The 26832-nt window shown below is 36.8% G+C and overlaps 1 long non-coding RNA gene across 3 annotated transcripts in view; it reads right to left on the bottom strand.

The window, feature by feature from the left end:
* Positions 1-26667, bottom strand: part of LOC141577558 (uncharacterized) — a 91355-nt gene extending 64688 nt beyond the window's left edge. The window contains exons 1-2 of one of the 3 annotated variants that reach the window (XR_012506811.1): positions 14288-26667; positions 12815-12945 (exon numbers count right to left, since the gene is read on the bottom strand). This is a non-coding gene — a long non-coding RNA (uncharacterized LOC141577558). The remainder of the gene's footprint in view (positions 1-12814; positions 12946-14287) is intronic. The other 2 variants (XR_012506812.1, XR_012506810.1) reach the window with 2 other exon arrangements.
* Between the last annotated feature and the right edge of the window lie 165 nt (positions 26668-26832).

Below are 26832 nucleotides of genomic sequence, written 5' to 3'. Positions count from 1 at the left end.
GTTATTACAAAAAAGAAAGCCAAGTATTCAATAAATATAAGAAAATCTTCTCTTTTTTCATAGTCCTATGTGGGAACAACTTGAAAGAACAGTGAAATAATATTCCACACATAAGATCAACAAATGATACGTTTGGAATATACAATGTTGATAAAGATGTGAAAAAAAAGAAATGTTTTATTCACTTAGATAATGATTTTGATAATTAGTAAAGTTGGAAATGATCTGTTTCAAGTAGAAGAAACCCTGGGAACTTAACCCTCGGAAGTGCCATTTGTGTTGGTCCTGGATATTAGACATTGAAGAATCAGGGGAATAACAGGAGAGAGTTTTACAAAGAGATTTAAAAAAAAAGGCCATAGAAACACTGTAGGAATGATTGCTCCTCTACCAGATATGCTGAGCATTGACCTCATCTACTATGTGGAACCTTTCAAGTGGACACAAGAATATATATCAAAATTATTTTTATAGCCCTGGTTATATGACTTCCACTCAATACAAAACAGAGGTACAACAGTGGTATCTGAGGTCGCTTCTAGCGACAGCAGGTGGTATCCAAATCTCATGACCATCCAATACTGCTTTGAACAGAGATGTCTGGCTTTTATTTCTTAATATATTAGATTCCAACAAGCTATTTTATTTTAATATAGGACTATAATGCAAACAAACAACTTTGATAACCACCTATTCATATTTATATAATGCCAAAAAGAAGACACTAGGCTCAAGGTCTCCAAGTCAGGTAACTGAATGGCTGGAATTAGAGATATGATCTCCGGATTTTCAGCCCTGTGTTCACTACAGAAAAAGATCCACAGAAAAATCAGTGAGCACTACTGAGTGAAATGAGCCAATGTATCCTATTTTGTGCATCTCTGTGCTGTATATATTTGATCAGAAATTGTAGGTATAGGTAGAAGGTGTTGCAGAAAAAGCATCATGGGCACACAGACCTGGTAAAGGCTTGCAGACTGATCCTGTCTATTAGGTGGGACTAAGAGTTTCAGTTAATATAGAAAGTTTGCAAAACATTAAGCTGAAATGAAGCTGAACAAAATATTTTCTAGTATTTTTACTTCATAGATTTCAACTTGCAACTTTCACACTGCTACCGGGTTACAGCGAATTTTCTCTCCTCATTCTCCCCACCATACTCTGGCCAGAGTGCTGTACTGTAGTTTTCAAACATGTCCTTCTGTTTGAGGCTTCCTTTCTTCCACAAGCTATATGCTGCCTGTGATTTTTTCATTTGTTTGACTTCCCTATAAAGATACCTCCTATCCATTCTTCAAGATAAAACTTAAGTCACTTATTCAACATAGTTTGCAAGTCCTAATCAGAGGCATTACGTGAGAAAAACAAACAAAAAGGCATCCAAATTGTAAAGGAAGAAATAAAACTGTCACTATCTATGGACAACTTGATTTTATATAGAAGAAATTCAAAAGACTGCACAAAAACTGTTAGTATCAATAAATAAATTCAGTAAAGTTGCAGGGTACAAAATCAATATACAAAATATACTGCATTTTTATACACTAACAACAAACTATCAAAAAATAAATTAAGAAACAATTCCATTTAAAAATGCATGAAAAATAATAAAATACTTAGGGATTAATTTAACCGAAAAGAATGAAAACTCTAAGACAGTGATGAAAAAATTGAAGACACAAATAAATGTAAAGATATCCAATGCTCATGGGGTGAAAGAATTAGTATTGTTAAAAGTTATTTTACCCAAAGCAATATACAGATTCAGGTCAATCACTATCAAATTTCCAATGATATTTTTCACAGAAACCGAACAAACGATCCTAAATTTTGTATGGGATCACAAAGGACCCCCAATAGCCAAAGCAATCTTGAGACAGAAGAACAATGCTGGAGGCATCGTGTTCCTTGATTTCAAACTGTATTACCAAGCTATAGTAATCAAAATAGTATGATATTTGTGTAAAAACAGATGCATGAAACAATGAAACAGAATAGAGAGCCCTAAAATAAACCCACTCATATATGACCAATTGAATCACAACAAGGAGGCAAGAATATACAATGAGGAAAATACAGAGTCTCCAATATATTTTGTTGAGAAACCTGGACAGCTTCATGCAAAGACAATGAAATTAGACTACTACCTTACATGATGCACAAAAATTAACTCAAAATGGATTAAATGTTTGTAAGACCTGAAACCATAAAACTCCTAGAAGAACATATACACAGTAAGATCCTGGACAAAGGTCTTTGTGATTTTTTGGATCTGACGCCAAAGGCAAGGGCAACAAAGGAGAAAACAAAAAAGTAGGACATCAAACTGAAAAGCTTCTGCACAGGGAAGAAAAGCATCAACAAAGTGAAAAGGCTACCTACAGGATGGATAAGATATTTGCAAATCATGTATCCATTAGGAGGTTAACATCCAAATATATGAAGAACTTATACAACATAATAATTTTTTTTTGATTTTAAAAATGGGCAGAAGATTGAATAGACATTTTTCCAAAGAAGATGTATAGATGGCCAAGCGGCACATAAAAAATGACCCACGTCACTCATGATCAGAAAAATGCAAATCAAACCACCATGAGATACAATCTGACATCTGCTAGAAAGGCTATTATCAAAAAGAAATTAAATAACAGGTGTTGACAAGGATATGGAGAAAAGTAAACATTTGTGCATTGTTTGTCAGTACGTAAATTGTTGCAGCCACTACGGAAAGCAGTGTGGAGGTTCCTCAAAAAGTTAAAAAGAGAACTACCATTTGACCAAGCATTTTCACTTTTGGATATTCAACCCAAAATACTAAAACACTAACCCCAAAAGATACATGTACCCCATGTTCATTGCAGCATTACTTACAGTAGCCAAGATATGAAAATAATCTAAGTGCCCACTGACAGATGAATGGATAAAGAGGATTTGATACACACACAGACACACAGAAATACTATTCAGCCATATATAAGATTGCCATTTGCAATAATATGGATGGATTCTGAGGGTATTATATGCTAAATGAAATAAACCAGACAGAAAATACAAATAATGTAAGATCTCACTTATACATGGAATCTAAGAAAACAAAACAAATGAACAAGCAAAACAAACAAAACAACTAATGGATGCAGAAAACAAGTGGGTGGTTGACAGAAGAGAGTGGGCTGAGGAGGGGGTGAAATGATGAAGGGGGTCAACAGGTACAAACTTCCATTTATAAAATAAGTAAGGATGTAATGGAAAAAAAGAAAAAAAAAGAAAGAAAAGATACAGCTAACGTTTTCTTCCTAGAAAAGTTCACCTTATCTTAGTTAGACATTCAACTATTTTGCTAAAACTATGTGTGTTACCTTTTCATGATATTTCATGTCACCCAGGATGTACCACATCAGACTATTAATATCACACAAGTAAATTATATACATATATATTTGAAATTAATATATGTGAGTTATATCTATAAATTGAGTGTGTGTGTGTGTGTATATATACATATAATGAAGACATAGTAAATCAAAATACAGGGAGATGAGCCCAGAAATTCATCTCCCCCAGCTCAAATCAATCACTGACCACATTGTTCTTATCTCTGGATGATATATGATTAACAACAGAATATTCAGTACAGATTAAGAATTACAGATGTTTTTATTATAAAAATGCTAAGACGTGGTGGGGTCTATAATAGTGTCATGGACACTCTCTACCTTTAGTGTTTCTTCACTCCAGACCCTTGGTGATGTTAACTACTGGATTAAACACATTTGGCAGAGAGCAGTCATAGAACCACTTCAACCCAACAAGGTAACTTTTTCTTCTTTCCCTTAGAATCAGCGTATTTCTCTTTGACCATCATTTCCAAAGATGACTTACTTAAAAACATTACTGTCTAAACACGTCTTGTCTTGAGCCTTTCTGTAGGCTGGGTAAATTCAATTCTCTTCCTAAATTAAATTATTCATATTTCTCTCCCAAACACTTTGAGAAAAGACCTCATGTGTATTTTTATTCATCTTTCTAAACTCCACTGTAGTTAAGGTTGGCTCTTAAGCTATGTTTGATAGGACGGTCAGGTCACCGCATATTCAGGTATATATAATTATCTTTTATGGGTGACTGGTCACAAATTCAATAAAATTTAAATGAGTGCTTTGCTTAGTTCCCCACAGAGAATGATCACTCCCTACCAGTTGCCCAGAAGAAGTACATCCAGCTGGTCATGCACTGCTGCACAGACTCTTTTTTTTTCATGGAAATCAGTAATTCACTATGTGGGACCTTGAATTTGAGTTTGCATTTATTTTGACAATAATTGTTTGGGTAGTAGAATTATGCAAAGAGGTAAATAGTTTGATTCAATCAACACCTAGATTGCAGGTCTCATTGTTTATGGATTTTCAAGTCCTTTTTTCCAATTGTCAAAAGAAAAATATAAAAAGGTGATAATTATTCTGATCATGCTCCCAGGACAGATTCACTCTTGTGTCAATGATTTACAAAAATCAATTACATTTGAGAAATGTAACTGCCTTTTCCTCCTTTTATAATTTTTCATGTTTCATATGTGGCAACCTAAGTGGATTATAACATTTCAAAATGACACGCAATTTGATACCCTTTTATAAAACACACATGATTAAGACAGAATCTTCTAAAAGATAAATAAAAATCATTATGCCTTGCATTCTTGGAGCATCAGATAACTGGGAAAGTGACTTGGAAACCATATGTGACTTCTAAAAGTACAGATTTAACTGGGTGTATAGGATTTGAGTGCAGAGACATGTGAGGAATGTTAAATGTTTAATTTCCCAAGGTTACATAGGAACTTTCTGTAAGTCATAGTCTCCTCTAACCCACGTAACAAAGTTAGCTTGGTCAACCCTGAGCATATTTCAAGGGAATTCCAGGAAGGAGAGCAGAGATCGAAGTCTAGGAAACATTTTTTTTTCCCCAAAATGAACATTTTTCTAATGGTCAAAGATTTCTTTTTTTAAGATGGGTAAAGTATTCATTGTTTTGCTGCACGATGTCTAAGACAATTTCATGTGCTGATGTGTATTGGAAGTAATCTAATATGAAGAAAGGTATAAAACGGCAGAATTTTCTCAACTTATTTGACTTTGGCATCCCATTTTCAAGAAACACTTCATTTGACCAGCATTCTATGAAACACATTTTGGGGTAAATGTATTTAATGGCATTCGTAGATCTATGACCAAGCATACCTAAAGATGTGCAAGGAGTTAAAGCAGCAATTTCATAATCTACAATGAAAAGCACACCCAGTGCCATAGTGGGCATGGTTAGAAAGTCAACAACAAGACTGGATAGGATAGCGAGAAAAGGCAAAAGAGTTAAAGACGCAAGCTTGATGAAAAATAAAGTGGAACAAAAGAATGGTGTAATCCAAAATCTACGTTAAAGGCAGGATGAACAGCGTCATGAAAGCAGACAGACCTAGATTCAAATCTAGACTATAAATAGTTTACCTTGACAAGTAAAATAAACTCTGACTTCTATTTTCTTGTTGCTCAATGAGACTACTATGTCACAGAGATTTTAAAAAGGAGCATCTAAGCCACAGTTTAGGACATAGCCATTGGCCAATAGAAAGCTGTTGTAAGTATTGTTTAATGTGCAAGAGTAAGAGGCAATGATCGTAAAATGATTATAAATCAATAAAAAATGTTAAAAAATAAAATAAAAATAAAAAAGAGGCAACAATCGTTTTGTGACTTCTTAAGAACATACATTCTCAAAATTGTAACTGCATACCCAGCATTGTTTCATACTTTTGCAAGCATGTGTTCATAACAGAAAGAGTACTGTTGGAGAAACCGCGAGTGGTCTGTAGAATCCACCCCTATCACTGGCAAGGAGTCTGGCAGTGGAGCAGAACATCACGAGAAGGGGAGATTGAGAGCAAACAGTGGAAGACAGGTGAGAAACTCACCAAGTTCTGTGTGAACACGGCATTCCTTTCTAGCCATTCACATCGGTATCTATGTAACAGGAGGGGAAGACGGCGGCAAGGCACAGGGAGAGTTAAATGTGAGAGGTTTTGTTAAAGCTAAGAGATTTCAATTTTGCCTGCTATCACAACTGCCCCTAATAACAAAATTGTCACTTCGTTAGCAATGGTCTTGAAGTAGAACTGGACAAACAAACTTTCTATGATTGCAATATATGGCATGGAAACTTCAAAGAAAGAAAATAATCTAAGTGATGGTATCATTTGAACACAAATTAAAACTCTCAAGAATGTTAATTTTATCTGGGTGATTAATGTCTCAGGACAGTCACTCCTGTAGATCTGCTATGTCCTCTCAATGGCTGTAAGGTTATTTCCTGAGATGATTTGCCATCTTTAACTCTACCTTTCTTTTACTGTTCCTTATAGAGGTTTGAATTTAATAGGCAGAGTTGGGCATATGCAGAAGTCAAAACTTTTTTTTAATTAGAGGTAATTAACATACATCCAGGAGATTATTCATTTTGCTTAAAGCTTCATTTTCCTTTGTGAAGTTCCTGAGCTTCAAGGGAGACTGTTACCCCATTAGTCTCCATTCTTTAAATGCATAAAGATGTCACTAAATCATGGTCAAAAGTCAATGCACTGCTTAAAACCCTTCATGACTTCCTATAAGATAAAAGGTAAAATCCTCCTCATGGTCGACAAGTCTGTGCCAAGCCAGCCCCCAACACATTTTCTTCCCCTCTTCCCTTCTTGATGGCACTGAAGCGACACTACCCTTTTTTGTTGAGGTCCATTTTCTTAAAACTAATTTCCCTGAAGCCTGTAACACAACAGCTCCCACTAAATTATTCTTAATACCATGTATTTAGCTTTCATAACATGTATCACAGGGCATAATTGTTGTTGAGATTCTTAGAATGCTTGCTGCATATTGATAAAATCTAAGCCTGATCATGGTCGACAGTAACACGAATTAGTCAATAACATAGTTTAAAATGAATAAATATGCCCTAATAAAGTTATATTACCTGTCAAACCTATTATGCCTTTAAAAACTATAGAAATTTTGCATTGAAAATAGGTAATAAAAATAAAGACAAAGATATTTAACTTGTCATTTTACATAAACCATTATTTGAGCCTAACTCTTCAGTTTCATATTTCTTGGTCTTTTTGCCTCCTTCTGCTTGAGGTTCTGATTCCATTAAAACTGAGAGAAAATTCAAGACTTATCCAATTTCATTTTGACATCAAGAAATGAAAAGAGACCATCAAAGAGGGCTTCTTAAAAGTACCAAGGACCTGACTTTTGTGTTATAAACAAGCATCTCACTTTCATCTCAAGGTCTCCCAGGCTTGGCAGAAATTTTCTCTACCTGTCACTTATCTTTCTCTCTCCTAAGTAAATTAAGTTATTGCCATGACTGCTGAGGACTGCCATCCTCTTCTATATAAGCATATATCAGATCAAGGTTTTTAAAAACTTGTTCAGTTTGACCTTCCAGGCAGATGACACATCTGAAGGTTTCCTTATGGAGAGGGGCACAGGGCTCTCCTCACTCGTGGGTTCATATGAAATACTGACACTGGTTCTCTTGCTCTATGTAAAAGTGTATTTCATTCATCAATTTTTCAATTTTATGAAATATTTTAAAGAGTGTGAAGATAGGTAAACTTACATATTATCACATCAAAATATTATTACTGTCTGTTATTTGATCATCTATAATGAATTTTGAAGCTTTCTTTCAACACCATAGAAATATTTCTGAACATCAAACAATTAAGCTCGTAGGAAAGTGAAATCTAAGAAAATCTTTTTGCATTTATGTCTTTCTTCAAATGCACGCACACATGAACACACATGCAAACACACGAACCAAGTGAGTTGTACAGATACACATAATCTCATATATATTCTACGTTAATGTGTATGTAAGAAATAACAAAATATGTAATGCATATATAACTATACATACTTCTCAGTAATCGAATTCATATGTATATATGTACCTATGTTCAATATATAGTCATATATATGCACACTATCAACTTTCTGTCCAAGGTATTCAGTAGTATACCAAAGAAATAATGTCAATTGCTTGTCTGAGATTAGATATGATGGAAATATTAGGAAAAAGGAGGGTGGGAGGTCAGCACACATCTGAGAAGCAAAGGGGCCACCGGTGACAGAGAAGGTAATTAAAAGCATACTCTGGAACACAAAAGATGTGTTTCCTGCCTTCATAATTCTGCTTCAGGCTACATGATTCTGTAGACGCCATGAGGACCTGCTAACTACATCAAAATGAATTCACTGATCTCCAAATTTGGGTCTAAACATTAGAAGCTCCAATGCATTTTCAACTGGTGATTTTATTATTTTATTTATCACTGATTCATCTTTTTTGTTCCTTTCCTATTGCTAAACTATCTCAAAAGCATAAGATGGCCCCCTCTTTGTGATTAATAAAAAAAGGGAAAAAATCACAAGGAATCCAAGAGTTGAAGGAGACAATATCCTTTCAACATAACCACTCATCTAGAGTTTCTAGCTCAACATTTTATCTGCAGAGTCTGACCTTCATCCTTCAGGGGTGAAATCTTCAAAGAAGAAACTGTTTAGGGTTTCACAAAACTGTCTATACACTATTGGTCACCAAGAAATCCCCTAATTGCTAAAGCAACCTTTGCTCTGGGTGATTCAGTCACTCAGTCAATGAACATCTGCTTAACGGTGTGCAAAACATTACTGTAGACAGTCTTGGGGATAAAAAGGTGAATGAGCTTCAAGCCCTTTCCTTATGCATCAAAACAGAATTTTTGTTGCAAAGCGTGTTAACGTAATTCTCAGTCTCCAAAGACTTAGGTATGTGACTTGACATTTCTTGATTTGTCAAGAGGTATCAAATACCTTAAAAATATGTATTTTTTAAAACTATAGTCTTACCTCTATGAATTTTTCTTGAGGGAAAAAATTAGGACTATGTGCAGATTTAACTATAAAAATATTCATGGAAGCATCATAAACATCCCAGCTGACTGGCAATATATAATTGGTTAATAACCTCTAACACTTTTTTCACTTTGCCAGAAAATGCACATTATTTTAGTCTGTGTAATAATGCTTATCATTCCCTCTTCAGAGGCACATAATATGCTAGGGACCTTTCCCAGGATCACATAGCTGACAGATACAAGGGAAGGATTATGCCCCAGAATCTGTGGTTAGTCAGTAAGCTATCAGTCTGGTTCCACATAAGGCTTTCCTTCTGAACCAGAGCTCAGCCTCAGCTTAAAGGCCACCTCCGCAGTAAGGGAGCCTTTCCTGAGAGCTGTGTCTGACTCTCCTCTTGACCTTTGCCCTTGTTCTTTATCACAATAATGAACTTATTTCCTTCATTGCATTTACCTGAGTATTTTTTCTTTCTTAAATGAGTTTCAACAGCTTTATTGACATATACCAGAAACTTCACCCATTGTAAGGGTACAATTCAGTGTTTTTTTAAGTCAAGTTGTAGAGTTGGACAGCCATAACCATCAATTAATTTGAAAACATGTTATTAACCCCATAAATTTCCATTGAGCCCATTTGCAAGCAATCCCAGCTTACATCCCTGGCCCCAGGAAAGCAAATTTCTACTTCTGTAACTTTTTTTTCCTGAAGAGTTTATGTAAACGTCTCAGTTTTTCTTTTTGGTTTGGATTTGGGTTTTTCTGTTTTGTTTTGTTTTGCTTTGTTTTTGTTTGTTTTTTCTTGCATTTAGCTTCTAAACTTATGTTATAGCTTCTAGCAGTGGTCTGTGTCTTTTTATTGCTGAATAGTCTTTCAAAATATGGCTACACCACATTGTATCTATTCAGTATTTTGGGGCTCTAATGAATAATATTATGAACACTGGCATACAAGTCTTTGTATAGATATATTTTTTCAGTTCTCCTGTGCAGCTTTCTAGGAGTGGGATGGTTAGTTTGTATGATAAGCTTATGTTCGACTAAGAAAATGCCAAGATGTTTTGCAAAGTGTCTGGGCCATTTTACAGTTGCACCAGCATGGAGGTTTCCTTTTCTCTACAGTTTTGCCCACTCTTGGTAGTTCAGATTATAGCCACTTGAATGGGTATGCACCGCTATCTCATTTTGGTTTTATTTTCATTAACTTGATAGCAAATAAATAATATTTTAAATTTATAGTATAGTCAGTCTTCCACAATAGAATATAAGCTTTTTTGAAAGCAGGGTCCATGCCTGTGTTATTCTACAGGGTGGTTGTAAGAGAAGGAACTAAATAGTCATTCAGGGATGAAATGCATCCATATAATATGAAGGAATTAAAATGATTCACATAATGTTAATTTCCCTTAATACTGTCCCTTACACTCAGTGAATTAGAAGTAGATCATAAAAATATGCACAGGCTGATTATATAATTTGCAAAATATATGTCTAAATTAAAATGTTAATGATCTCTGGATGGTGTACCTAGTTGTCAGCGTGTCCTGACATTACATTTGTTATATGTCATTTATAAAGTAAAAGGCTTAGAAATCAATTTCTAACACTTACTCAGTTCAGAGATATCCATGAACCTCTATTGACAGGGAGTTATCATCTGATACTTACCCACATCACAAATTCCTCACAGGGTACTAAATTTTGACTCCTTGCCAATTCTTCTGTCTCTATCTACCATCCAGAAATACAGAATTCTGTGTTTACACAAAGAGGCTTTCTGACTTTAGTCTCCATTTTTCAAGTCCATCATTACCAGATTCTTCAGTTAGGTTTCACCTGACACAACTCCCAGAGAGCTCACCATCCCCTTTTGCCACTCAAAATTCATATTATAAAAGAAAACTGTGACATATAATCACCATTTTCAGAAAACAAATCTCAGAAAAGTGCATTAGGGTTGATAATAAAGCAGTAACTCCCATTTTGGAAATGCACTATATGCAGTTCATGGCACCATGGGTTTCAGGTACATATGGATACATTTTGTAACAGTTGCTTGTATCTATCATCATTCCCAAGTTACAAATGAAAACACTGAGGTCTGGAGAAGCAAGACAATCACACAAGATCTAATAATTAGTAAGCAAAAACATTTGAATTTGAATTCTTATTCAAGTGTGTTTGATTCCAAAGCTTTTGTTTCCTCTTGACCTGGACACTGGGCCATGGCTCTGCCCTTCTGAACCTTTATGATTTCAAGATAGACCTCAGTTGGGCTGAGGTAAGAGAGCAGCTTATAGGTTAGATATTTTGTTGCATGATAAAATTCCCATTCTCATCCCTGTCTCCAAAATCTGCAAAGATAAAACATGTTACTAAGAAAACACATTTTAGAGGAAGTTGGTTAACTCTAACAAAATTGGCATAACTCTAACAAATTTTATCCTTTCTCAATCTATAACTGGTTACTCTGGCATCACTAACATTTAAAATAATTGGGTCACAGCAATCCTACTCCTGGGCATATATCAGGAGGAAACTCTAATTTGAAAAGACACATGCACCCCATTGTTCATAGAAGCACTGTTTACAATAGCCAAGATATGGAGACAATCTCAATGTCCATCAACAGATGACTGGATATAGAAATTGTGGTATATTTATACACTGGAATACTACTTAGCCATCAAAAAGAATAAAATAATGCCATTTATAGCAACATGGACGGACCTAGACATTACCATACTAAGTGAAGTAAGAAAGAGAAAGAAAAATACCATATATCATTTATATGTGGAATTTTAAAAAAATGACACAAATGAATTTATTTACAAAACAGAAACAGACCCACAGACAGAAAACAAACTTATGATTACCAGAGAGGAAAGAGGGGCAGTGTGGAGAGACAAACTGCGAGTTAAGTATTTGCAGATACCAACTACTATATATAAGATAAATAACAGGGTCCTACTATATAGCACAGGGAACTATAGCCACTATCTTGTAATGGACTGTAATGAAAAAGAATATAAAAAGGAATATAAATGTATAGCTGAATCACTACACTGTACACCAGAAATTAACACAATGTAAACTGACTGTACTTCAATAAAAAAAATAAAAAATAGAACAAAATAATTGGTTCCTGCAGAAGCCAATAACAGAAAATTTTTGTTGTTAGATTTGGATGAGTTTTCCCTTATTCCAACTGCACATTTGCTTATCTCAGAGATGTCCTGTTCACAAGCTCCAATTCTGGACCTCACCATGCTCAGGGATACCCTGTGGCCTCCTGACCCTGAGAGAGCTTGGCCTCACTCCTCCCATTTGGAGAGATTACGGCTTCCTTCTCAAGGAAGGCAGTATGTCTTTCTTCCTGGTTCCAGGCAACCGTAGACACTGCTTGGAAATATCAAATCCAAGCCCTGTCTGCTTTTTGCTCCGCCAAGGGCTCTCTCCTGAGGACTACTGCAGTGGGGCTCCACGAGTCAGGATCCTTCAAGCCCTTGCAAGCCTGAGGGCTCAGGCATCTGTGACTCAAGGCTGCCTTTCCCACCCTTTTGGGTTCCAGCTACATTCTGGTCTCTACACCTCCATCACTCTGAGGATCTAGATATGGACACAGTGCATAAAGTGGAAAACCTCCAAGTGATCAATCTCCAGGAATCCTCAAAGACTCCCTGCAACTGGCCAAAGATAAGTGAGAGGGGTTTTTTTGGTTTTTGTTTTGTTTTGTTTTGTTTTGTTTTTTTCCTTTCAAGAGGGGTTCAAGATTGCCTGGGATGGCCATTCTTATTAGCAGCAGGAGCTGTGGTCTGGGCTGAAATCACATTTCTAGGGGGCTTAGATTTCCCACTTAGGACTCACAAATTGTCCGGCAAATATGGACGTCTCCTCCGCTGCTGGCTTAGCTCTCAGCTTCTCTCAGCTTGTCTACAACTTTCTCTTCCAGGCTTAGTGTTCATTCACTACCATTTAATTTCCTGTGCATGTATCATCTGAAGACAGAGAGAGAACACGTCTTTTACTTTCATTTTCTCATTCCCAGGAATGTCACTGGACAGAAGTAGTCTTTCTTTTCTTCCACCAACATCTGCTCACAGGGCAGTCCCCCAGGTCTGTTCTGCACACTAGACCCAGTACTTCCATCAGGAGGTTGTGACCCACTGCCCTTTACCCCCGTCTGTGTTATGGCTCTGCTCCGCCCTGAGACAAGAACCTGTTTCTCCTCCAGAGGTGTCTGTGCCCCTTCTCTCTCCTAGAACTGCCGCCTCCCATCCTTTCCCTTCCCTCAGCTTGGTCCTCTCAATGGTCTTTCTGCTCTGATCACGAGCCATCTTAGTGGCCTCTACTATTCCCACCGCTCCTTTAGAAAGACAGTGATTCTTGGGCATTTGCATATAAACATCACTATTTTGGTTCCCTATTAAACTGATGCCTCTTCCCTTATTATTTCTTTATGCACCTGGTGCTCCTGGAGTAATGAGGGTAGGAACCACTATCTCAAGCCAGGACCCAGAGAACAAATGGGGGAAAACCTCAGCTGACACACACCTAAAAGAAGTGCTTTGGTTCAGTTTCAGATGAATGATCCTCAGCTCCGAGTACTGCAACTGCAAAAGCGGGTAAGAGCACGGATCACACCCCTTAAGTAGAAGTTTTCCTGTTTCACTTGACCTTTTAAGTTTGACCTTCTGCTACCTGCTCTTTCTTGGGAAAAAAAATTATTCAGCATTTAACCTAACCAGCAACTAGAGTGACTTGCCCCAAACCTCATAGCCATTCTATGGATCAGGAGTGGTTCTGCAGAAAAACTGTTTTGACGGCAAGGTGATGGGGGCATGGAAAAGCTCACTTAATTCCTGAGTGACATTTTCACCCTGTGTTTCTTCCAGCATCTCTTATGACACCAGATTTCTCTGAAGAATTTACCTACCCAATGTCTCACTTGTAAATCACAGCCACACCCCCCGGCCGCCATATAAGCCATGGATTTATTTATTCCCTTTGTCCAATATTCCAGAGTCCTCCTCTCCATAGCTCATTTTTAAAATATATTCTGCTTATTGGCACCTTTATACTCATGGGACTCATGCCTAAAAAAGGAAGTAATAGAATTCAGCTTCAAGATGACCGTGGTAAGTTTTGGAAATGTTTCTTCTATAAGTAAGACAATATTAACCTTACTAATTCACACAAAAACTCCAATATCCCTGGAAACCAGAGAAAAGCAAGCTGAGACCTTTGCTTGGCCCCTTAAGCTGTGGTAGCATCCTTGTTGGAGTTTTCAAGTTGGCCGAGCCCAGTTCAAAATTATCCCCTTAATCCTCAAGTCCTTACCTTGTTTCAGAAAGAGAGTCATGCTTTTCTCCTTCTGTACACTCTTCTGTGCATCTGAGGCAGGGCTGGGGACTGCAGTGCCAGCCATCTGAAGCAAGTCTTCCTGCTCTCAAACTTGGGAGCTAAGAGCAGCCGGCGATGTGCTGTAGGGAGAGGGACTTCCCACACCTATGCTCTTTGCTCGATGTCATCCTTTTCCACATGGGTCTCCCTCAGAGGGCTGAAGGTGTGCAGGCACACAGCAGGCAGGGGGCTGGGCACTGCCCCTCAGGACACCGGGATCTCTCTTCTTGTGTATTAGATCCCACCCCTAATTCCTCTATGCACTCTTCACCATTTGGACCTGCATATAATACATCTGGAGGCAGCCACTCCCTTTAATGGTCGGGCAGGGGAAAGGCATAGGTTTCACAGAAGATAAAAAGAAGAATCATTTCTGCAATTACAGTGTTTTTGACCAGGCTACCTCCAGCAGAGGACAGCATGGGAGTCCTGTAGTCAGGTTAGGTGAGAAGGAAAAAATGGGGGACAAATTAAAGTTTATATTTACTTACACACACACACACACACACACACACACACACACAGATACTGAATATTTACAAACTATTAGACAGCACGCTAAAGACTCCCACATGCAGACTCCAGCTTTGGTGCAAGCCTGCTATTGGCAGGGAGAAAAATGTTTCCTTGCTTTGTTCTAACCTTCTTTACTCCCAGACATCACTGCTAGGACACTCACCAGAAGCACAGAGCCTTGCTGGCCAGACACTGCTTCAGACTAAGTTGGTAATAGCAGGGTTTCCTCATAAGAGCAGCCATTGCCCCTGGAACTCTTATTCGGGCTCCATTCTACCCCCTCCCAACACTTTCAACTCCCACCTGGCAGTTATTTTTGCCTCTTGACAGTTAACCTCTCAGTCTTTCCTGCTTCCAGCAAGCACCCCTGGCTCCCACAGCTTCACTCACTCCTCAGGACACTGTCTGTCTTCTCCTGTTCTTCTTACTCTAGTACAACCCAACCCCCAGTAGAGTGACCCCCTCACTCAAGACATTTTTTTCCCTTTGAAAAAAACAGCCTCACAATCTTGATATGATCTAAAAGCAGAACAAAATCAAATCTACCTACCTACTTATCTATAATTTATTTCCCATGATGCATAATTTTGGCTTCCATCCTAATGGCTCCCACTAAGGAGAATTTCTATTGATACATGTGTTTGCGTCAGTCCAGTCTTTTATAAGTTGAAGGGAAATTCGAGTCTCACTTCAGGTAGTAGCTTGCTGGGCTGCATTTCCCCCTTCCTAAGCGTTAGATGACATCTCATTCTATCCTCCACTTTACAGATCATCCCCGGTGAGAAAGGAACTAACATAAAAGGCAGTAGCCATCGCTCAGGTAGACGGCCAATGCATGGCACAGCTACTGCATGAAAATTGTGGTGTACTTGAGGCTCTGACAGAGCAGCCATTTGGTTATTTGTGGGTTCTGTTTCCTTAGGCATAGTCGATCCCCCCGGAAGGAAAATGATAACCTCAGCCTTTCTCCAATAAGTGACTTGGGTCTTCTGTACACTCTTCCTTCTCATAGAAAGCTTGTCTCATTCAGCCTAATCTCTGTCCAAGAGATGATATGCAAAAGCTCACCTCCACGCCAGCAGGCAGCTTCTCTAATAACCTCAGCTTGCAGATGCTTCTCCTTTCAAACGTGTTTCACTGAAGCTGGCTTTTGAAGGCAGGGATCCTCTAGATTATTTGTTCATGGTGCTCAAGCATTTGGCCAAACACAGTCCTCTTGTAAATCTCTAAGACACCATGGATGTACAACCTCTAATATTTCTTTACTCTGGATGACTGTTGGTGTTGGAAGATTGCCCAGGTTTCTGGAGCTTTCTTTACCTCATCAGTTACTCCCTAGGATTCTGCAATCCCAGGTTAAGTTTACACAGACCAACTGTCACTCAACAATAATTTAGTTTTCTCAAAGGAAATGCTCTCACTCACCTACTTTATATCACATGCTTAACTCCATCTCTATTCAGACACGCATGAATATTTGGCTAACGGAAAAAATTATCCCCCTCAGAAACACCCTACACCATTGTGTCCTCCTGATGGGCCCTTCAGGGAACACCTTTTCAATCACTAAGACAGCTTCCTCAGTTACCAGATTTAGATGAGTGGTGTAATTTTCACATGTAACTACAGTAATGTAAGAACTTCTTTTAAATTATGCAAATATTATACAGAAAACTTAAAAGACTATCATCTTCACAATTCTATTATGTATATATTTCTTCCTGTCTTTATCTTTAAAAGGAGATATTTATGCAGTTTTTAAGTAGCATATGTGAAATTTTTAAGCCTTCATTTCTTTATTGTTATGTTTTCATGTATCATAATGTTCTAAATTTCAACTAATTTGAATAAAAATATTTTCATATGAAAAATGTAACATTCATGTTACATGCTTTTTTCTCTCTCACTATATTCTTTAGCTCAATTCTTAGAAGTTGGATCATGCAATGATAGTTTGAACATTTTACTAACACTTAAAGATACATTATTATTTTTTCTACAATCAGAATATAGGTACGACAATGTCCTTTGTGTAGTACAGTGAAGAGAAAAGTTAATGAGGATTCCAAAGCAAGACTGATAAAAATTATTCCTTATATTCCCAGTCTAAGGTTCAAAAACCCTCTGAAGCATGGCAGGTGGCTATTTAACCAAATTCTTCCTTGAACTGTCTACAGGCCAATTCCCTTTCTTCCTTTATTTTCCAAAGTCAACAGTTCTCAGACTTGCATCTAAATGCTGGCTTAGAAATAAATCATTTTCTCTCCTCTTTTCCTACCTTTGATCTAAAGAAGAAAGCAAAACTTGAAAAATAATTTTTCAAAATTAAAGCTACCTTGTCTTATGGAAACCACTGGGCAACTTTACAACTTTATTGTATAAAATACTTGAAAATAATCAAACATAATTTTAAAGTAAGTATATAGTATTTTCAGCATATACATATACATATACATATATATGTATACTCATATATAGATTTATTTTTTGCCATGTATGAAGATTCAGACATACGTAGGCAGCGTCCGACGTGACATCACAGCAAGCCAACTTTCTTGATGTTTTAGAACAAGGGACTCTGATCTCCAGAGGGAATCAGTCAAATCAAGCTCGGCTCAATAGCAAAGTCTCTGCCACAAGATAAAGTTAATTTTAATAAAGCCATCTTTCTCACATTTATCTCTTCCTCCAACTTCTCCTCAACCTCTTAGCCTCCTAAACCTATCAGACAATCCCGTTTGCATTTTAGGAACGACAGTCTTCAAGAAAACCCTGAACAAAGCTTTCACAAGGGCTGTTTCACTTAAGCTTTATGAGTCACAAGTACATCGGAAGCAATGCTTTGGTTTCTTAGAAACTAACAAACTGAAGATTTAGAAGGAGAAATAGGAAAAAAGATGGAGAAGGAGAAAAATAGACTTTCTTGTTTCCCAAGTAAAAACTGAGCAATGTAAAATAGTGGCACAGGAAGGGGGGATGGTTCTAGGATGGGGTTCAGCATTTTGAACTTGTCACTGATGCCACAGGAGGGAACACTCCAGGAACTGGGAGAGGTGGGCCTTGAAAGCTGTCTGCAGTCACACGTCCAAACTGGAATCAGACTCTTTATTACAAGTAATAAGAAAAATACGAAGGAGACTTCTGGAACGGAATAAACTACAGGAACTTCTGAACAAACAAAATACATTAGCTTTGAGTTCAACAGTTACATATGATTGATTACACTTTACCTCTTTAAAATGTTTCTTAATTGTCTTATTTTTAATATATTTAAGATATGGATGTAAAGGCAATTAAATGGCTCTGAAGTCTCTATTAACTGTCAGGGATCATGAACTCATCTGGCTGGTGGGAGACTCATCCTTTCACTATCACTCTATGATCACTGAGGATATAATATGCAGAGGAAAGGAGTTTAGCTGAAATAAAATGAAAATGAATATATATATGTATGGTGTACAGCACAAGATCCCAGATAGAGATACATTGTCATCGACTGAACTTCAAGTAGAAAAAAAAAAAGAAAGTATGATAATGTAGATAAAAATACACTTATGACAATATGAGAGAATCTGTGATCCTGCTATACAACAGGAAATTTTTTCAAATTTTTAAAAGAATTTTTATTGAGATAAAGTTGATTTGTAATATTATAAAATTTCGGTGTACAGCACAGTGATATGCAATTTCTAAAGGTTATATTCCATTTATAGTTGTTATAAAATATTGGCTATATTCCCTGTGTTGTACAATATATCCTTGTATCTTTTTTTTTAATTGAAATATAGCTGATTTACAGTGTTGTGTTTGATTTTGGTGTACAGCATACTGATTCAGTTATACATACATTATATATATATTCCTTTTCATATTCTTTTTCATTAGAGGTTATTACAAGGTATTGAATATAGTTCCCTGTGCTAAGAGTAGGGCTTTTTTTATCTATTTTGTATACAGTAGTTTATGTCTCCTAATCCCAAACTCCTAATTTACCTACATCCCCCTTTCCCTGTTGGTAACCATAAGCTTCTTTTCTATGTCTGTGAGTCTATTTCTGTTTTGTAAGTTCATTTGTATTATTTTTTTAGATTCCACATATAAGTGATATCATATGATATTTGTCTTCCTATGTCTGATTTACTTCACTTGGTATGATAATCTCTAGGTCCATCCATGTTGGTACAAATAACATTACTGAATTCTTTTTTATGGCTGAGTAATATTCCATTGTATATATACAGTAGGGAATTTTGATCATACTATTCCAATAATCCCAACTGCATACAACTATGAATACCATCTCTACAAGTAAGAAAGGACAATTTTAAAAAGTCTCTTATAAGGGGAAGGGATGAAATATTCAGCTTGTAGCTGGATAAAGAACAGAAAGACTAGCTATCAGGCCTCATTAGTGAGAGGACATAATCAATTTTCCTTAAGCAGGCCTTCCTGCATGCCTGGGCTTAGATTATATGCAAAGATACATATCAGGCTTTCTTTTTTAATGCTTGGACTAGATAGGCTTCTAACTTTTCAGAAGTGCTGACACAGATTTGAATTGTCTCTAACTCTAAATGGTAAGAGTTCAAACTTCTAAGAGTGAACTATCTGGAAGTCCAGGATTTTTAAGGGTATTCTGAACTGTTATCAGAGAGGATAAATTTCCTCCTTTCTGAATGCTCAAGAAGGGACTGTATAAATTTGTAGTGGAAATACATAAGGAATTCATCTATGAAAGATGTGGTTAGATGTAGATCAATCAGTGACTCTGTGAGTATTAGTGGCTATTCATGTCCTATTTGGCTTTCTTTAGTTTGAATTCAAACTATCAAACTGAACATTTTTAAAGAGTATCTCAGCTTTAGCACTAAAATATCAGGTGCAACTTAGATCTGATGAGAATGATACATATATGCCACATTATGAAAAATATATATGTGTTTATGTATGTGTGCATATATACATAGTAGAACAGAGGGGAAATACTATTGGTCATTTTAATTAAAGCTCATTTTATTTTAGATGGCTTTAAGTGTTGAAATCAAATATCCCTGTTACTACACTATCTGATCCTTTGGCGTACATAATTATTCTTTTTGTCTGATTCCACAATACTTAGCAAAGTGACAGATAGATAACTAGATATACTATATATAATATATATAAAATCTCTAAATAGACAAATAAATAAAACATACTACCATACGTATTGAAAATTTGTCTGCTTAATTTCATATGTTAGGTTATCTTTAGTTATGCATGATTTCTTACTGTTGAAGAATAATTTAAAAACTTTTCCCTGCTTTTGGATAGCTCCACTGTCTTGGTTTTCTCTCAAAAAAAAATTAAGAATTAATTGTGTCAATACTTATTAAATAGCCATAATTTGTAATTGATACAGATTATTCTTTTGCTCAATATTATTCAATACTATTTCATTTAACAAGCTGCAAAGTGAGGCTCAGAAAATCCAAGACTAAGACAGAATCCTCTTTTTCCCTTTTCAGAATATTAAAATTAATATGTATGTTAACAATTATACTGAAAACAGCAATGCATGGTATTATTTAACACAGATATGATATAAAAAGTGTTATATGCCTTGAAACAGAAGAGAAATAATTCTTCTTCTTGGAGAATGGACAGTATGTAACTATATACTAGAAAATGAAGAGATTCTTGAAAAGATACTTAAAGAATCTATAATTTACTTGCTAAGTGATGAGCAGGCTATGAAAATTTTAGAAGAGGGTGGGAAGGGATAAACAGGGAGTCCAAGATTTACAAGTATTAACTACTACATGTAAAACAGATAAACAACAAGTTTCTTCTGTATAGCACAAGGAACTACATTCAATATCTTGTAGTAACCTATAATGAAAAATATGAAAATGAATATATGTATGTATATGTATGACTGAAGCATTATGCTGTACACTGAAAATTGATGCATTATAAACTGGCTATACTTCAATAAAAATAATAATAATAAAGGACAATTTTAGAGCACAAGAGAAATGTGGAACCTAAAACAGGTTGATGTAAAGGTACTTGACAATTGAGGTAAAAATAAAAAGCTTGGTGGAAAGGGATCAGATGAAAATCCTCTGCAGCAATAATTCCTGTACAAGTTGATTAGTGCCTGAACTCGGATCATGAGTTAGGGTAGTGAAAGAAAGTGGCATGATGAAGAAATCAGTAAGACTTGGGAGCTATTTGATTTCTTAAGAAAGGAGTGAATATACCATTTGGTTTTAGAGGCAGAAATTTCATTTTAGACCTATTAATTTTCAACCAGATGGAAATTCTTTTCAGAATTAGGAACTGTATCAATTCCCTATTGCTGCATAACAAATTACCACAGACTTAGTGTTTTAAAATACCACATTTATTACCTTGTATTTCTGAAAGTGGGAAATCCAAAATCATCCTCACTGAGCAAAGTCAAGGTCTTGGCAATGCTTGGGTCCTTTGGGAGACTCTGAGAAGAGAATCTGTTTCTGTAACTTTTTCAGCTTCTAGAAGTCATCTTGAGCATCCCCTGGCTCATGGTCCCTGCTTTGTGTCACTCTACCTATTGCTTCTGTTCCATCTACTACTCCCAATCACTCTGATCCTTCTGCGTCCCTCTTACTAAGAACCCTTGTGATGACAATGGGCCCAACTGAATAACCCAGGATACTCTCCTCATCTCAAGATCCTTAATTTAATCACACCTGCAAAGTCCCTTATGCCCTAACAGTTAACATATCTTAAGGTTCTGATTAGAACATGGACATCCCTGATGTCATCCTGTAATACCTCATGAGTGTGGTATTTGGGAGAGGGGGAGGGTTTGAGACAAAGATTCAACAGTCATTAACTTGGTCTGAGAGTTGATACTCTACATGCAAATAAAATCTCTAGAATAAAAGGCTAAAGAAAAAAGAACAGGGGAAAGGGGCTTTGGAATGTTGACATAGTAGGAAGTAAGAAACCACCCAGTGAACTGGAAAACCGCATCTGAAAGCTTAGAACCATGTCGAAGACTACTTCCAATGGAGAGCAGTACAGTGAGTACCGAGCTAAGAGAGGATGTGTCTCAGTTTCTGCGAGTTATCAAAAACGTTGTCCAGTTAGCTGGACTCCTGATGGGATGTGAGGTAGTCAAGGAGTATCGTCTTCCTTAATCTTTGCATATTCTTTCAGCAAAACACCAGTCATGATTTCATGCCAAAACCAATTTTAAAGTCTTATTTAGTATTTCTTTCTTTACTTATCAACATGGCAATTCATCAGCAAATGTGTAAATCTGCTCCGATAGTGCTATGAGCCATGAGGGTTATTAGCTTGGGGAAACCAGATGGAGGAAAGCATTTCTCTCCCAGAGCTGCAGGGAACGCTGGAATCAAGAAACCATGTAGGCAGGAGGCAAAAGGAAGCTAGGTCCATGCCGGAGGAGATCTAAGAAGGCCATCAATACCAATGAAACACCTCCAAGGAGAGAGAAAAAATTGGATTTGGAAAAGGTGGTCAGAGAGCACAGGAAGTAAGTAGGGAGCACCAAGTCTAGAGTAACGTCTCTCAAACCTGGTCTCACATTAGAATAACCTGGAGAGCTTTCAGAAGCAGCCAATGCTTAGGCTCCACCCAGAAATAATTAAATTAGAATATCTGTAGGTGAGGCACAGAGGGCACATTTTAAAAACCTCCCCAGGTGATTTTAAGTTGCGGCTAGGGTGGCGAATCACTGAGCTAGAACAAGCACAGAATTTTCACTGGCAATTATCTGGAAAAGGGGGGGGCACCATTTTATGCCTGATGACTTCTTGGCTGATGTGCCAGCAGTAAAAATCTGAGACCACTGGACACATTTCAGAGTATCAGGCAAGGTGCTAGCTTCAACTTTAATGCTCATGTTCACAAAGCTACAGATATTTTCTGCTCTCAAAGTTAATTGACCTTTATTATTTATGAGAAGAAAATTGCTCTACTTAATGAATTAAAAAGAACATAATTTTACATATAACCCTGAATATAATTGATCCTAATTCTTACCATTAAGTCTTCTGTCCTCTTGTATCACTTTTTTTCAATTATAAATTATCTAATATAAGAGCCATAAAAGAAATGCAATGAAATCCTCTATAGCCACAATAATTTTAAGAATTAAAAACATTTCTAACACAGGTGAAGATTCCTGTGTACCATGCCTCAATCTCTTTCTTGAAATACTAAAATTGTAATCACTAGCCTGTATTTAGTGTTTATCACTCCCATATGTTTTATTTTTTTTTACCCACTCAACATGTTTATTTTAAAATCCATTGCTTTTAGTATACACAACTCAAGCTTATTCACTGTTTAAACAGTCCACTGTGTAGTTATATCATGATCGTTATTAATTCTCCCACTGATGTGTTTAGGTTGTTTCCAGTTGTATTTTTTTAAAACCGGCTTAATAAAATATAATACACATATCATAACATCTATCTCTCAAAAGTTTACAACTCAGAGCTTTTTAGTTTATTCATAGAGTTACAAAAACCACACAACTATATAATTTTAGAGCATTTCATCACCCAAACCACATTCACTACAAGTCACTTCAGTTGCTTTCACGCCTAGCTGTCCGGCAACCACTAATCTAGATTCTGTTTCTTTGAACTTGCCCATTCTGCACATTTCATATAAATGAAATCCTACAAACGTGGTCTTTACTGACTGGCTTCTTTCAATTAGCATAATGTTTTCAAGATTCACCCATGTTTTAGCATGTGCCAGGAACTTTATTCTTTTTTATTGCCAAGTAAAATTCCACTGTGCAGCTATGCCACATTCAGTTTATAGACATTTGACTTGTTTCCACCTTTTGACCATTATGAATAATGTTGCTGTGAGCATTCATGAATTTTTGTGGGGCATATGCTCTCAGTCATCTTAGGTTTATACCTAGGAGTGGAACTGCTGAATCATTTGGTAGCTCTATGCTTAATATTGTGAGGAGCAGTAAAATTGTTTTCCAAAGGATTTCACTTATAAACACCACCAGCAATGTATGTGTGGTTACTCAATTTTCTCAGCATCCTCAACATTGGTCATGATCTTTTTCTTAGCCATCCAACAGGGTTTAAAGTGGTACCTCATGTTTGCTTTGACTTCCATTTCCCTAATGATTACTGATCTTGAGTAATTTTTCATGTGCCGAGTGGCCATTTGTGAGCCATCTTTAGAGAAATGCCTATTGAAATATTGTGCCTACTTTTTAATGGCTTGTCATTTTAGATAAAAGAAGCCACACAGTGGAACCAGAATATACAGGTGACCCTTGAACAACTGTATAGGTCCACTTATACACAGAGTTTTTTCAGTCAAAATACTACTACAATAATACACGATCAGCTGTTGGTTGAGTCTGTGGATGCAGAAACCCAGATTCAGAGAGCTGAATATGAAGTCATACTCTGACTTCATCGTTTAAGGGTCAACCGTACATCCTGCAAAGGACTCATATTCATAATGTGTAAAAACTTCTTCCCAACCAATACAAATGCAAATGCTTCAATAGAGAAACAGAGCTAACTAGAACTATTTAGCTGATAGCTGAATAGAGAAAAAAATGCTAACTACTATGACAGATACTTCATAAATGTGAAAACCCAAATGGTTAATGAAAGTAAGAAAAAATAATCAAAAGACTTTACTCATAAGGGAAATAAAAATTAATTCACAATGAGATACCAAAACACGTTGAGCTATTGATACACATCCGCCAGAGTGGCTAACTTAAAAAGATACAAAATACCTCCTGTTTCTGATAATGAAATTTGAACTTTCACGTGCTGCTGAAACTTGTTGGACATATTTTCAAAATTGAAAAGTGACTTTTGATCTAAGCATTCCACTCCAAGTAAATAAATGCCCAATAGAAATGAGTGTATTTCCTAAGAAAGTATTCATAGTCAGAATATTACTGTTACCAAGTCCAAACTTGTTCTGCTTGCCACATGACAGGCCAATAAATCAGGAGATGATGCGTTGGGGCAAGGAATAATGACCTTATTCAGAAAGCGGGCAGACTGAGAAGATGGCAGACTAATGTCCAAGAGAACCATCTTCCCCAAGTAAGAATTCAGGCTCCTTTTATACGAAAAAGGGGAGGGGTTGTGGTTGGTTGTTGCAAACCTCTTGAAGTCAGAATCCTTTGTTCTTACAGATGTCCACCTGGGTCAGGTCGTGATGTTTCTGTAAACCTCTAACAAGACAAGTGTTATTCTCTATTTTGCAACTTTTCATCTTTATATGAATGGGAAAGTGTTATACCCTTAAAGGTCAGCGCCTTGAGAACGGGCTACCCTGTACTTCAGGCAGGAGGCAACATTGCTTTACAAAAGGCGCAGAACCAGCGTGACTAAGCACGGGAGCCAGCACAGCGTTAGAGCTAATGGAACAGATCTAATATGGAGTCAGATGTGTTCTTCCCTATTACATTACTAATATCTAAAAACTGCAGATAATCCAAAAATGCCCATCACCAATAGAATAGATAAATAAAATGTGGTGTATCTGTCCAGTGAAATACTATTCAGAAACTTTAAAAAATGGACTATAACTTCATCCAGTAATATTAACAAATCTCACAAAGGTTCAGAAGAGCCAGACATAAAACAATACATTCTTCATAAACATTATAGTTTAACACAGTTTCAAAAGTCACACCAGTAATTATCTCAAGATCCAGGTGTTGGAGAGGTGGCTGTGTTTATAAAACTCCATTGAGCTGGACTTTTATGATTTGTGTACTGTATGTGTGTGTGCATATGCTCATTATATACACATTTATTTTCCTCTGCAAAATATTTGCCCCTCTCTCTTAGTTTTTTTTTAATCTTCCCTCTTCAAACACCTTCTTCTATCCTATTTTAAAATGTAAATTTTCTAAAGACATGATCCTTTCCCTTCTGCTTTTCAGTATTAAAACTGGAGTAACAAATGCCTACTAGGAAATTAATTTGGTAGGGAAGGCATGACCAGATGTGGTCCTAAACAAAGGGCGGTAGCAGGGGATTTTTAAAAGAAAACGATCCTGAGAGAGGAGAAAATCCACTAAAACATGATGAAATCAGTAAGAGATAAAGGAGAAAACTGGATTAAAACAAAGTGTCTTCACTCCAAGATCCCTAATGGGCTCACACAAATTGCACTGAACAAACAATAAATCCGTGCATGGGTGGGTGCCCGTAACTACCCACATTATTCAGCAGTTCTGTCTAGATGTTCAGCATGGAAGGACTTCTCATCATGAGTTCACTCAAGATTCCTGTGCCTGTTTCATAAAATGCACCTGCTGTTAAATGATTACCGACTGGAAAGAATCCTAATGGAGTCGGGGACAGAAAAATCAGCGACCATCAGAAAGTTTCTTTGAGAATATATGTGACTGACTCCAAGCACCAAAATAACATCTGTGTCTGGTAAAGCTCAGTATGCTATATATAAAGCTCTCGCTAAGTAGATGTGATCACAGAGATTATATATTTAGATACCGGCTATCACAAAACAAGGAGAATGCGCCACTCAGGTGGCTCTCAACAATGGTCTGCATTTAGTCATGCACTTATATATCCATTCTAAAGGACAGGAGGGTAGAATTAAGGCTAACAGATAGTGGAAGACTGCACTGGGGACACATCCCAATCATCTTTTATTGCTAAGCTCTGCTCTGTCTCTGATTTGATTTTCAGGAAAGCCTGCTGGGTAGTCTCAGCGATGCACTTACACGTTTGAAGCAGATGACATTAGTCACACTGTTTAAACCCGCGACGGAAGCTCAGAACAGTATTATTTCAAGAGACAACTTCCTTCATAAACAAACACAGGCAGGTTCACTGGATGACTTCACCTATCTCCTCATTTTGCTTTTGTTTTGTTAAAGAAGCCATCATCACCAGAATGGCCATGGAGGTTTCACATCCTGCAGAGAATGA

Source organism: Camelus bactrianus, chromosome 4, assembly GCF_048773025.1.
Source record: "Camelus bactrianus isolate YW-2024 breed Bactrian camel chromosome 4, ASM4877302v1, whole genome shotgun sequence".
In the NCBI taxonomy this organism is placed as follows: Eukaryota; Metazoa; Chordata; class Mammalia; order Artiodactyla; family Camelidae; genus Camelus; species Camelus bactrianus.
This window is presented reverse-complemented; position numbering and strand designations above follow the sequence as displayed.